Genomic DNA, 14,295 nt, shown 5'->3' on the forward strand with positions numbered 1-14,295 from the left:
CCCTGCTGGGCGTTGGAGACCTTTGTCTGACCTCCATACTTACTGGTTTCTTGACGGTTCTGTTTCTTGTAAATAGTTTTTTGTTAATTGTTAGCAAAGCAGGACGTTTGTTTTTCTATGTGTATTTTACTTGCCACTGGTGTTGTAGAGCAGTGTTTGGGAGCCCTACATATCAGCTATGCTTTGGTCACCTGAGGTTGGTTCCATGCTTAATTCAAATATTGTATGATAAGTGATAATTCAGTTCTAAATGTTTGTTCCTGGAATGTAGGAGGTATACATAACCCTATTAAACGGAAAAAAATATTGAGTTTTCTTAAGAGGGAGAATGTCCATGTTGCCTTGTTGCAAGAAACTCACCTGTCTCCTCAGGAGCATCTAAAACTGAAACGTGATTGGGTTGGTCAAGTTTTTAGTTCCTCTTTTACGAGTAAGAGCCGCGGTGCAGCCATTTTAATACATAAACACCTACCGCTGACAGTTGACCAAACAATTTGTGATAAGTCTGGTAGATATGTTTCCTTAAAGGGCACCCTAGGTGGTCAGTCAGTGTCATTTCTGAATATTTACTTTCCACCAGTACAGTCTAACGACTTTACCTGGCAGACTCTTCACCCCAACGATAAAGAATTTACTTTTTTTTTCTGGTGTTCATAGAACAAGTAGTAGAATCGATCTCGTTTTCACCCCCAAACGAGCACTAGGAAACATTTTGAGATGTACAATAGGCGATATTATTATATCAGATCATGCGCCGGTTTTTGTTCAGCTAAGTGATCTAAATCCTGTCCCTCGGTCTCATAACTGGAGATTTAACAATTTTTTGATTCACGACCCAAAATTCGAAATATTTTTAAATGATCAGCTTGAACATTTTTTAAAGGTCAATGCAACCCCTGAAGTTTCTCCAGGCCTGCTTTGGGACACCCTGAAGGCTTACACCCGTGGGCTGATTATATCATATTCAGCAGGCCTGAAGCGGAAAAATCAGATGGAACAACGGAAATTAGAACTGGAATTGCACGAACTGCAAGCTAAACATAATGAATCACCTTCAGAGCAATTAAGGAATGAAATTCAGGTGGTTAAAACAGCTTTGGAGGCACTACTGACGAGAAAGGCTAAGAAATCTCTTTTCTTCATGAGGCAGAGGTTATATGAGTTTGCTAATAAACCTAACCGCTATCTGGCCAATCTTCTTCATAATAAGGGTGCTGGTTGTAATATCCCATGTGTTAGAGACTCATCTGGTTTACCTAAATATGACAATTTAATTATTAATGATACTTTTAAAACTTTTTATAAGCAGCTATATACCTCCCAGTTTAAATCAACATACGAACAAGGTATGCACCACTTCTTCTTAGGACTAAATTTACCTAAAGTTACTGAAATCCAAAGGGATGATTTATGTAAACCTATCACGCAAAGCGAAATTTTGAAAGTTATTCAGATGCTTCCAAATAACAAAGCCCCGGGTCCGGACGGGTTCACGGGGGAATTTTTTAAGAAATTCAGTAAGATTCTAACTTCCCCACTGTATAAGATGCTTCTGTCCTCTTTTGAGGCAGGCACTCTCCCCCCCTCCTTAATGGAGGCTAATATTTCGCTAATTTTGAAGAAGGGGAAACCTGATGAATGCGCTTCCTATCTGTTTTAAATCTTGATTTGAAGATACTTGCTAAGGTTCTAGCTATACGTCTTGAGCCAATACTACCTTAGATCGTTAAGAATGATCAAACTGGTTTTATACGGGGGCGGTATTCCACACATAGCGTGAGGCACCTACTTAACATTATTCAGCACTCATCTTTGTTTAACCCTGAGGCTCTAGTCATCTCACTTGATGCTGAAAAGGCCTTTGACCGTCTGGAATGGCCGTTTCTTCTTTTCACACTTCAAGAATTTGGTTTAGGTGACAACTTTGTTAAATGGATCCAGATCCTTTATACTTCTCCTCTTTCGGCAGTGATTACCAATGGTTATAAGTTGGGCAATTTCAGTATTGAACGTGGCAGTTGGCAGGGCTGTCCGCTGAGCCCTTTGTTATTCGCCCTAGCTATGGAACCCCTTGCCACAGCCATTTGGAAGGATGCAGCTATTGAAGGACTCTGTTTGAACAATTCTCAACATAAGATTTCACTTTATGCAGATGACGTTTTAATTTTTCTAAATTCTCCTGCTCACTCAATTCCTAGATTAGTTTCGTTAATCTCCCAATACGGCTCCTTCTCGGGCTACAAGATCAATTTTTCTAAAAGTGAGGCTATGCCCCTCTCTGTTCTAAATGAGGTTGATCCAAACATTTCTCAGCCTTTTCGTTGGTCTCCCTCCGGTTTCACTTATTTAGGAGTAAAGATTTCACCGAATCTAAAAGAAATGTATTGTCTGAACTACACCCCTCTAATTCAGACCATCAATCGCGATTTGGATAGGTGGTGCAGCCTCCCTCTGTCTCTCTTAGGTCGTATTCATCTGGTCAAGATGAATATCCTCCCTCGCCTCTTGTATTTATTCCAGATGTTACCGCTTGCTCTGTCCAAAAAAATTTTGTCAAAATTAAATGGTTCAATTATCTCTTTTATATGGCGTAAGAAAAGACCTAGATTGAGATACAGTTTTCTGTGTTTGCCTGTTCAGAAAGGCGGTCTTGCCGCTCCCTCCTTCCCACAATACCTCTTGGCTGCACAGTTTAAATTTCTTACAGAATGGTTTATGGACGATCCAGATTCCATTTACCTCAGCGCTGAGTCCACTTCTTTAAAGGGCATTCCGTTGCGGAACCTGTTATATATTTCCTCAGGTAAAGCCACAGTTCTAACACAAGATAATATGGTGTTAAAGAATATGCTCACTATTTGGTGCAAAGTCAGGTGCCTGGAAGGATATTATAATTGTTTCTCCCTCCTTACTCCTATTCATGAAAACCCTGACTTTTTACCTGGTCTTCGGGCTGGTTTTGCGGACTGGTCTCAAAAAGGGATTAATACAGTGGGTGATCTTGTTCATGAGAACTCTCTTCTTACTTTTAATCAACTGAAAAGCAAGTTTGGTCTGACCAATAAGGATTTTTTGAAGTACTTTCAGGTAAAGCACTATATTACTTCTAAATTGAAGGATTTTAATGGAGGGTTTGGTCTTTCTCCTATAGAATCACTCATGGTAAAAACTACCCAACTAAAATGTATCACTAAAAAGATTTATAACATTCTCTCTGATCTTAGAATGGATAACTCTAACAAAATCAAGGGCCAATGGGAATCAGACGTAGGCGCTATAGATGCTGAAGCTTGGGATGAGTTGTGTTGTCGTCCTTTTAAAGCCTTGGCATCTAATTCTATTTGGGAAAGGCAGTTTAAACTTATAAATAGGCTTTATATTACACCTGAGAAGAGGCACATGATGTTTCCAGCTTTGCCTAATCTCTGTAGCAAATGTCAGTCTGCTGTTGGTTCCTTTTTTCATTGTCTGTGGAGTTGTCCTGTTATTCTACAGTTTTGGAGATCACTCATAGATAAGCTATGTACTATATTTAATTGCCGACTGCATTTGGGTCCAAGGACTTGCTTGTTAGGACTAAATGATGAGCTACCTGTCGGCTTTCGCAGCAAAGATCTCCTTCACATACTGCTACACTACGCTCGAAAGTACATTATGGTACTGTGGATTTCTGATAAGGCTCCATCTGTCAACCTGTGGCTACAGTCTGTGATATGTACTGTGCCAATGGAAGCCTTCTCCACAGCACTTAAGGACAAACCTTTCCTTTTTTATCGCACATGGGACCCTTTTTTGGCCCATCTGGACACTCCTTCTGCTCATAGGTTAAAATCGGGCTTACGGGATTTAGCCTGGCAACAAAGGGACGATTGTTAACCTTTTTTCATTGTTTGTTACTATTGCTGTTGGGTTTTTCTTTCTACCTCCCACGTCCTGCTATACATGTAGATGCATCTTTGTCCTGTGTATGTATATGTTGGTGACTGCTGTTTTCCTGCTTTGCAATTAAAAGTTCAATAAAAAAAAAGTGTTTATTTGTTCTCAATTTGTGTGATGTTCAAAATTGGGTATTTAATCTAATTCCAATGTTGTATTGTTGCCACCTTCTGGTGGACTTGAGTATTGCGCTTTGAGGTGCTCACGCTTTGGACATACATTAAATTAAGGCGCACATGTCACCAGAGACTGAAGACTCAAACCAGAAAACAAGCCAACTTGTGGATAAGGAGCAAAAATGGGTAATATGGACTGCAAATGCTCTTGAATGTTTGGTAGAAAGGTGCTTGTTTGTGCATTTAATTTGTTTGTACTTTTTTAATATTTGGGTTGTAATTTTATTTTGCTGACACAATATCTGTGTTTTCATTGCTTATTCCACTGTAGTTTTCCATGGTGTTTGCTGGTCAAGAAGATATTTATTATTATATAATAAATATATAATCCTTATTATAAGGATTATAAGGATTTATTATATAAAAAGACTAGTGATCTGGCTCTCAAACTATAGCTCCCAATAACTGCATCAACAGAGATACTCAAACTACTCAAAACAACAAATTTTATGTTCACATTAAATTGTAAAACTTGATACATAGTAGAGCGTATTAACGCAGCTCTGCTACATCTGTAAATGATTTCCGGCACAGGTTCTTAAAACAGTCCAATCACATATGCTAATAGTTTTGAAAGTGCGTAAAAAAATACAGAGAAATCATTAAAATCTCAAATTAAAATCTAGTTTATTTTTGAAGAACTCTGACTTTTCATTTTGTAAGCTGATGGTTTCTGTACTTTTTCATATTCAAAGGTCGGATATTATGGATATTATTATTAAAGTTCATTGCTTGAGGTTTTCTTTTAAATCTTCACATATCCTTCTTTTTTCATGACTCTTTTTATCTTGATCCCCAGTTCGACATTCCCATAGCATAACAGCACTATTTTTGTCATGATCCTGTGTCGGTGACCCAGTGTTTTGTAGCTGTTTTATTTGTTTCTTGATTATTTGTTATTCAGGGTTGTCATTTGTAATGTTTTGGTTTCTGTCCTAGTATTTCTAGTTCTCAGGTTTTGTATTCTGTTCTGTGTCTCTGTGCCTGACCTGGTCCCAAGTCTGTGTGTTCCCTCCCTGTTGCAATGTCTGATGTCTTAGTGTTAAGCTCGTATCGGTGCCTACCTGTTGTATTTCCTGATTTACTTTGATATTCCCTGTCCTGTGTGTAGTGTATCTTGCTTGCCCTTGTCATCGTCAGCTCTGATTTCTCCCAGCTGTGTCTCCCTCCTGCCTCCCATTCCCTGATTGCTCCTGTGTGTTTTTAAGCCCTGTGCTTTCTTCTGGTTGTTACTGGTTGTCAGCAAGGTCATCCTGTGCTTCTCCCTGCATGTCATCCTGTGAGTTATGGTTTCAAATTTGTTAGATATTACCGGTTTAGGTTTTTTCTTCGTTTCTTTCCTTCCCATCTCTGCTCAGTCTGTGTATTCATCATGTGTAAATAAAACTCACTCATCGTATCTGAGCCAGTGCCTGCATTTGGGTCTCTCTCTCTCCACTTCACACCACTGCTGCCGCAGCCGTGACAATTATTACTTTAGGGCTGGTGTTCTTTGGGTTGTATGCCTCATCTTTCTCCAAACATAAGCAGTATCTCAAGAGCTTAGGTTTTGTCTCGCATGTGCTTCCTGCATTATTTTTCTCCAGGTGTCTTTAGCATACTTCAATCTGTCTCATCCACAGAAGTGACATTTCTTTTCTTTGTTTGTTTGCTTGTTTGGTTGCTTTTAGTTTCTTGTTTGCATTTTTTTCTAAGCTCATTTCCATTGCCTAGCGTGGTGTTTTCGACAGGGGAATGGAGACGGAACTTGGTTTTTAGTGGAACGTGTATTCAGCAGTAGTTAGCCATCCATTACATACCACAATACTTTCTCTCTTCCTCTCATCATTCTATCTCTATCAGTCACAGAGCCCCCTACTGGTAACTGAGTATATGTTCATATTCAGTCCCCCTGTAAAGCAACCCTTCACCATCTTAGCAGTGTATGTAAACATAACATCTCTCCTCATTCTCACAGAATTCTACTACCTCAGTATTAACTTACTTAGCATGGTAACATCAACTATTTGCACATAACATTATCAGTAGTAGATTTTGCAACCAGACAGCATTTTTAATAATGCTTGCTGAACCATATTTCACTTATAACACTTCTGGGTATTTGAACTATACATGTGAACTTAAAATACCCATCTTGCCATGGTGCCTAAATCGTCCTTTATAATGAATACTTGTACAGTTAAGGTTACTGTAGTAACTTAACCTTAAGTCACGAAAAACTTCACAAAATAAATCATAGTAAATCAATCATCTATTATACTTGGACCTCAGAACTAGCAGTATGGAACTTTACCATCCAACAGCTCAAGCGTGTTATTTTCCCACTTTTTTTTTTAAAACTTATTTAATTACATAATCCTTGGTCCAAGCTGGTAACTGTCTCGGTCTGTTAGGAACAGAAGGTCTTTTAGGAGTTTCTCTTGTGTTGTTTTCAACCTCTTTACCAGCATGCAATGGCTCAGCATTCTCTGCTCGGCAGAGTGAGAGACAGGCTGCATTCCATCTCTTTCCATCACTCAAGATGAAGGTGCTCAGTCCAGTGTGTTGCTGCACTGACAGTGGATCAGTGAACTCTCTCTCTCCCTTCCCCACACGGAAAGATTTACGTATCCGCACCCTGTCACCGACCACAAGCTTCGCCCCCTTCCTAGCATCAGTGAAGCATTTACTCCTGTGCTGCTGGTGAGAGACTCTGGCCCTGATTTGGTCATACTGTCCTGTGTCTTTGGGAAATGGCAGGACATTTAGCTTTGTTCTCATTGGTCTCCCTCTGAGAAGCTGAAACGGAGCTGCTCCAGTTGTTGCATGAGCTGTAGCACGGTAATTCTGTAGCATCTCCGTTACGGCGGGTTTCCATGGCTTCTGGGACACCTGTGCAGCTTGAACACAGTCATTCAGTACTCTGTTGAATCTTTCAACACACCCGTTCGCTTGAGGGTGGTACACACTTGTTCTAATGTGCTTGATGCCCCTTTCCTTCAGGAAATCAGCAAAGGCAGATGAAGTGAATTGTGGTCCATTATCCGTCGCAAGCTCACAAGGGTTTCCCTCCCGTGCAAAGACTGAAGATAAGAACCTAATAACAGTGTCTGTAGTAGCTGATGAAGTAAGGGCTACTTCTGTCCATTTGCTGAAGTAATTGACCAGTGTGATAGCAAACCTGCAGTCCTGTGGTCCACGGTCAAAGGGTCCAACAATGTCAACGGCCACATGCTGAAAGGGACCATCTGGAAACTGAACCGGCTGTAGGGGAGCAGGAGCAGTTTTGGCCATTTTGTCACACGCTTGACAGACTGAGCATGATGACAGAATTGCATGGACTTGAGTATCCATGGATGGCCACCAATAAAGCTCTCTGAGTCGCTGCTTTGTGCGAACTATACCCTGGTGGCCTTCGTGTGCGAGGCGTATCACCTTTTCTCGCAGGGACCTTGGGACCACCAGACGTGTCCCCCGGAAGACTAACAGTGATTCCACAGCAAGTTCATGTCGCACCAGGAAATACAGCTGCATCTCAGCTGGGAGAGACCTTTTCACCTTAGGCCAGCCTGAGTGGATAACCTGTCACAGCAGAGAAAGGTCAGGGCAGTCCTCACATTCAGCTTTAAAATCCGTCAACGGTGTCGCTGTCAAAAGAGGAGAAACTTCAGCTATCTCCAGGAGAAGGTCTTTTTCAGCATCAATGTCAGTGCTGGAGTACGTCAGGGGAACCCGTGAGAGGCAGTCTGCCATGACATTCTGAACACCAGGACGGTACTGCACATCGTACTGAAAACACATCAACCTTGCAGACCATCGTGCGATTCTCATGACCGCTCTGTTCATACCTTTGGTGCTGAGAAGGGTAGTAAGAGCTTGGTGGTCAGTACGAAGCGTGAATCTGCGGCCCATACATATGTACGCCATCTTTCCACCGCCCAGACACAGGCTAACGCCTCCTTTTCTGTGGTGGAGTACTTTCTTTCTGCAGGAGACAGAGTTCGAGAGGCGAACGCCACAACCTGCTCCACTTGATCTGGATGCAACTGTGTCAACACAGCTCATAGCCCGTGGTCTGATGCATCTGTGGTGATAAAAGCAGGTAAGTCAGGGTCATAGACGGCAAGAGCAGGACTTTTCAGAAGGAGTTTTTTCAGGTTACTGAAGCTCTCATGTGCTGCCTCGTTCCACTGGAGTTCAACCTTCATGTCTGTTTTCAGCAACTGTCGCAGTGGCTCCACCAGTGTAGCATAATCTGGAATAAATTTACTGAACCAGGATGTCAAACCCAGGAACGAGCGCAATGCAGCCATATCCTTTGGAGCAGGGGCCTCAGCAATAGCAGTAAGGTGATGTTGGCTTGGACGTAGGCCTTCCTTTGAGATTACATGGCCCAGGAATGTAATATGTGACTGGCAGAAGGAACTTTTCCCAGTGTTAATCTGCAGGCCGACGTCTCTGAGACATTGGAGAACAGCTTGCAGGCGTGTATCATGCACCTCCTTTGATGTTCCATAGACGATGATGTCATTCAAGTATTTGCGAACACCAGGCAGATCTTTCAGGACCGTTTACATCATTTTCTGGAAAGCCGACGGTGCTGATGCTAGGCCAAATGGAACACGTGTGAACTGGAACAGTCCCTCATGAGTGATGAAAGCAGTCAGCTTGCGGCTCTCCGGATGCAAAGGTAATTGGTGGTATGCTGAGCTCAGGTCAATCTGGCTGTAGTGAGTGGCACCCGCCAACTCAGAAAACAGATCCTCCGTATGAGGAAGAGGATGGCAGTCTGCGATGATACTCTTAATGGGTTCACGAAGGTCAACACGCAGTCTCAACTCCCTTTTGCACTTCCGTGCCACGACCAGAGGACTCACCCACTCAGCTGCATCGATCCTTTCAATTATGCCTGCTTTGAGCAAGCGAGAGAGTTCCACTGATTCCTCTGTACGTACACTTAAGGCAGGCGTCTTAGCTTTTGACGTACAGGCTGCACATTGTTGTTTACCTGTACTTTATGGATGAACCCTTTAACACATCCAAGTTGAGCTGGTGGAATAGGATCAACATTGTATACAGCAGACTTCCGGTTAGTAGAATCAGGCTCATCCGCAGTTTCATCCTGAATGCGGTCCACTTTGCCTCCGACGATGCAGACGTTCAGTGCTCTAATGAGGTCGAGGCCTAATAGCGGGGAACCAGCTTTGACAATGTGGAAGGAAGCAGGAACTTTTTCATTTTGTGCATGCAGCGCAACTGATGCGGGCAGACAACCCATCACAGCTAACTCATCTTTAGCATAAGTAACTAGCTTGACTTTAGGTCCCACCAGTGAATAGTCTGCAAAATACTGTCTGTAGATAGTTTCTGGCAAAATAGACACAGAAGCTCCAGTGTCTACTATCAGCTCTACCGTCTGAGAACCACCTTGTACAGTTTCAATGTCGACAGTGCAGGTAAGCTTATCTTGAATAGCTGCCATCATTTTAGCATCTTGCACGCACAGTACTGCCAATTCTGGAACCACTACTTCTCTCACTTCACTGACTGACGACTTACATACCTTGGCAAAATGTCCCTTTTTCCCCGCAGTTGTTGCATTTTGAAGAAGCAGCTGGACGGTTTTTATCATTAGCTTGTGAGAACCACACCTAATTCAATTCAATTCAATTTTATTTATGTAGCACCAAATCACAACAAAAGTCGCCTCAAGGGGCTTCATAGGTACAGAGAAAAACCCAACAATCATATGACCCCCTATGAGCAAGCACTTTGGTGACAGTGGGAAGGGAAAACTCCCTTTTAACAGGAAGAAACCTCCGGCAGAACCAGGCTCAGGGAGGGGCGGCCATCTACTGCGACCGGTTGGGGTGAGAGAAGGAAAACAGGATGAAAGACATGCTGTGGAAGAGAGACAGAGGTTAATAACAGATATGATTCAATGCAATATTAACACATAGTGAGTGAGAAGGTGACTGGAAAGGAAAAACTCAATGCATCATGGGTATTCCCAGCAGCCTACGTCTATTGCAGCATAACTAAGGGAGGATTCAGGGTCACCTGATCCAGCCCTAACTATATGCTTTAGCAAAAAGGAAAGTTTTAAGCCTAATCTTGAAAGTAGAGATAGTGTCTGTCTCCCGAATCCAAACTGGAAGCTGGTTCCACAGAAGAGGGGCCTGAAAACTGAAGACTCTCCCTCCCATTCTACTTTTAAATACTCTAGGAACAACAAGTAGGCCTGCAGAGCGAGAGCGAAGTGCTCTAATAGGGTGATATGGTACTACAAGGTCATTAAGATAAGATGGGGCCTGATTATTTAAGACCTTGTATGTGAGGAGCAGGATTTTGAATTCAATTCTGGATTTAACAGGAAGCCAATGAAGGGAAGCCAAAACAGCAGAAATATGCTCTCTCTTCTAGTCCCTGTCAGTACTCTTGCTGCAGCATTTTGGATCAGCTGAAGGCTTTTCAGCTACAGCTACTTTGGCTATAAATTAGGTAGTGAGTACACAGAAAGTGTGCTTCGGATGAAGCACGTGAAGATTATACTATGAAAAAGAATGTATTTAAAAGTTTTTAATTAAATTGCTAAGCAGATAAGCTACTCAGAAACACCACTGTGTTTGAGCAGGAACAGGAAGTGATGACACCTGAAGCACTTCTGCTGCTGCTGCTTTGAACCTCCCCGTTTGCGCTGGTCTGGAGTGCAGCCTTTAGCAGGGCGAGGTCCTCTCTTCTGGTGAGAGTGAGAATTTGCCGCGTCGACTGTCTGAACTGGCGTGGTCGGAAACGAGCCGGGTGTGGAGAGTAGAATAGCGTTTTTGACTGCTGCTTCCACCTGGCCGGCAATAGTTAGAGCCTTATCCAGTGTGAGATCGTCCTTCAGTAACAGTTTGTCTTTCACAGCGCTGAGATGAGCGTTGGAGATTAACTGATCTCTTATCATTTCACTTTCCATTTGTCCAAAGTTGCAAGATGAAGCTAACGCTCTCAGAGCCACCACATACTGAGAAACAGTCTCATCCGCTCGTTAAATACGCTGTCTGAATGTATGACGGCATGCCACGACATTCACTTTCGGAACAAAGTGCTTCTCCAGTGCGCTCATGGCGTCAGCATATGTATCATCTTGCTCCGGTAACGTGTAGAATAACCGCTGTCCCTCCGGGCCCAAGCAGTGTAGCAAAACAGCACGTTTCCTAGCATCCGGCCATGCGTCTCCCGTGGTATTGATTACTAGCACGTAATTGTTGAATATTTTCCGCCATGTAGTAAATGGAATCGGCGGCTCACCCACATGTGGAAGAAAAGATGGTGGACTCGGAACTGATGCACTCATCCTCGTCGCCAATTTGTGGTGTTTTCGACAGAAGAACGGAGACGGAGCTTGGTTTATAGTGGAACGTGTATTCAACAGTAGTTAGCCATCCATTACATACCACAATACTTTCTCTCTTCCTCTCATCATTCTATCTCTATCAGTCACAGAGCCCCCTACTGGTAACTGAGTATATGTTCATATTCAGTCCCCCTGTAAAGCAACCCTTCACCATCTTAGCAGTGTATGTAAACATAACACCTAGGTTACCCTGTTATAATTTATCTATTAGATTCCGCTTGTGTCTTCATCCCCTGTGTTTAAGTCTCCCACACCCTTCATGTGTTTCAGTAATGTAGTTGTCTCCCGTCTCCTCCTCCTGATTACATGTTTTCCCCGTGTGACCCATTCCTTCTGTAATGTGTGTTTCCCCCCCAGCCATCATGTTTTGTTTGTGCTTTCTTATGTCCATGTCTCATCTCCAGTCCCCTTTTCCCCTCTTTCTTTTTACAGTGTGCGTGCTCCCCATCTGTCAATCATGTTCACGTCTGTCTAGGTTTCCTGTGTTATTTTGACAGTCGCCTGTTTTCCATGTACAGTATGTTTAGTTTTGCTTTCCTTGTGGCATCAGGTTAGTTTGTATCAGCTGTGTTCCCATATGTTTCCTCTTCCCCTTGTCACCTCGTGGCGTCTGCTTTTCCCTCATGGCTCTCCTGTGTCCTCCCAGTATTTCCAAGGCCTCTCTAATGTTCCGCGTTTTGTCTTATTTGCTTAGTTTTCCAAGTTCAGGTGATCCTCTGTTTGGTTTGTGTATGCTTCTCCTATTGTGGTGTATCTGCCTTAATAATGGCACACTTTTAGTTATTTCCCGTTACAGTCTTTTATGGTCTGCATTTGGGTCCTCACATAAAAGATTCCACACGATCTGCCTCTGCATATGTTTGCCAGTATTTCTAGGGTCTTTAGACGCATCTCTCACTAGTTTTCCAGAGTTTTTTAAATCTTTTGCTGCCTACCTCTGTCAGGCTTGTTTGGTACTGTTTGGCTCTGGCTGAGTTTCTGAAAACATCTCATATTGAAACTTGGAAATGATGTGACTGATTGTGGACTTTTGGAGGACCAGGAAACGCTTGACCCGTTTCAATCCAGGGGGTCCATGTGGACATTATGGAGGACTATGAATACCTTGGAGTACACATAGACAATAAACTTGTCATGGTCTGTATATGCAATATGCAGGCTCACAGAGGCGGAAACTTAAATTCAAAGAACCTTAGCTTTATTGCTGGTGTGGCAGGATGAATGTTATGTCTTGGTTCAACCCACTTTCGGCCTGGCGCATTAGGGGGGCGCTAGTATAAATAGTGGCCATTTGAGCATTCCTGGATCGCTTACCTGTGATCTCCTTTTTGGTCACCTGACTTCCCTTGGTGTTGCAGAGATCATCTGCGGATTACCCTTCTGAAGCCTCCATCGTGGCTGGTAGGTGTTTACTCAGTGTAGTGTGTACATTACTTTACTTGGTGGTAAACCGATATTGTTTTTAGGTCGTAGCTGTAGAAGCCTCCTATGAGCCACTCCGTTCATGATTCGTGACGCTGTTTACTCGGAAGTGTGGGCCTTAGTGAGCGACCAGTAGCCTTACCGAAAGGTCGCTACAGCTTTTTTTTTACACTACGCTAACTGAAGTGCTGCTGCTTTGCTTTTACCGTCTGTTCCTGTTGCGAGGGTTCTTTTTCCTGCTGCTGCCATCCTTTTAAAGTGGATGTCAGCGTGGACAGTGGCCATATGCATGCCGGCTACGGGAGTCGGCTGGCGTGCACATTGATTGACTGGATGATTAACTTATAGTCGGGCAGACGGCAAGTTGGAGCAATACGGCGATTCCGTCTGCTCCAGATTTTAAAGTTTTATTTAGGTTGTATGTTTGTTTTGCTGTTTTGATTTTGTAGTTTGGGTTTTTGTTACGCCACTGGTGGGAGGCTCTTTTTCTAGCTGCGGACCACCAGTGTGGTCCTGCAGTTGGGTTATCCCCCAGTGCTGCATATTAGTTTTGTTGTAATATGTTATAATTTTCTTTTTTTTTCTTTTATTCAGATGCGGAGGGCCTGACGTGGAGGAGAATGGGGGTGCCTTGGTGGCGGGATCTTTTGAGTGTTACACACCTGTCTTTTTTTAGTTTATTAGTGTGAGTGGGTGATAGTCTGCTGCACCGTATGGGTGAGTTTTCTTTTCTGTTTTTTTTGAGTTGGTGCGTGGTATCCCGGCCCCTCCACTGGTAAGCCTCGGCTCTAAATGTTCTTTTTTTTAGAATGTTTGTATATTGATATTTATGATTGTGCTTTTATATGCTGTTTTAAATAATTATTAATAAATTGTTAAACTGTTTTATCATTGAACCTTGTCTCTGTACTGAGTATAATGAACCTAAGTGCCTTTTTGGTGATTAGTGTTACTTCTAGTATTCTCTGGGTGAAATTCCCAGGGTGGTGTTGTCTTTTAAACTGTGAAGAGTATTTTACTTTATCCTCACCTCGTGCTGCCACACTGGCAAAAATCAAAACAGAAACTAAACTGGAAAACTAGAAAACAGAACTTGGAACAGAACACACAGGCTAGTATGAGGGACAACGCGAGAACGAACGGGAACACACACAGACACTAAATACAGGTGGAGAACAGGGCAGAGGGCAAACACCTGGGAAACACAGCTGACACTAATAACAAAGGCGAGGTGAGGAGGAAGCAAAACAGAATACATTGACCTTCAAAGTAAAACAGGAAACAGACTGGCACAGAACTGAACCCATACTAACACTAGAAATCACAAACCACAATTAAATCATAAAATAATAATAACAATACACAAAACACTGGGTCACC

The sequence above is a fragment of the Pelmatolapia mariae genome, linkage group LG18 (genome assembly GCF_036321145.2).
Source record: "Pelmatolapia mariae isolate MD_Pm_ZW linkage group LG18, Pm_UMD_F_2, whole genome shotgun sequence".
NCBI lineage: Eukaryota > Metazoa > Chordata > Actinopteri > Cichliformes > Cichlidae > Pelmatolapia > Pelmatolapia mariae.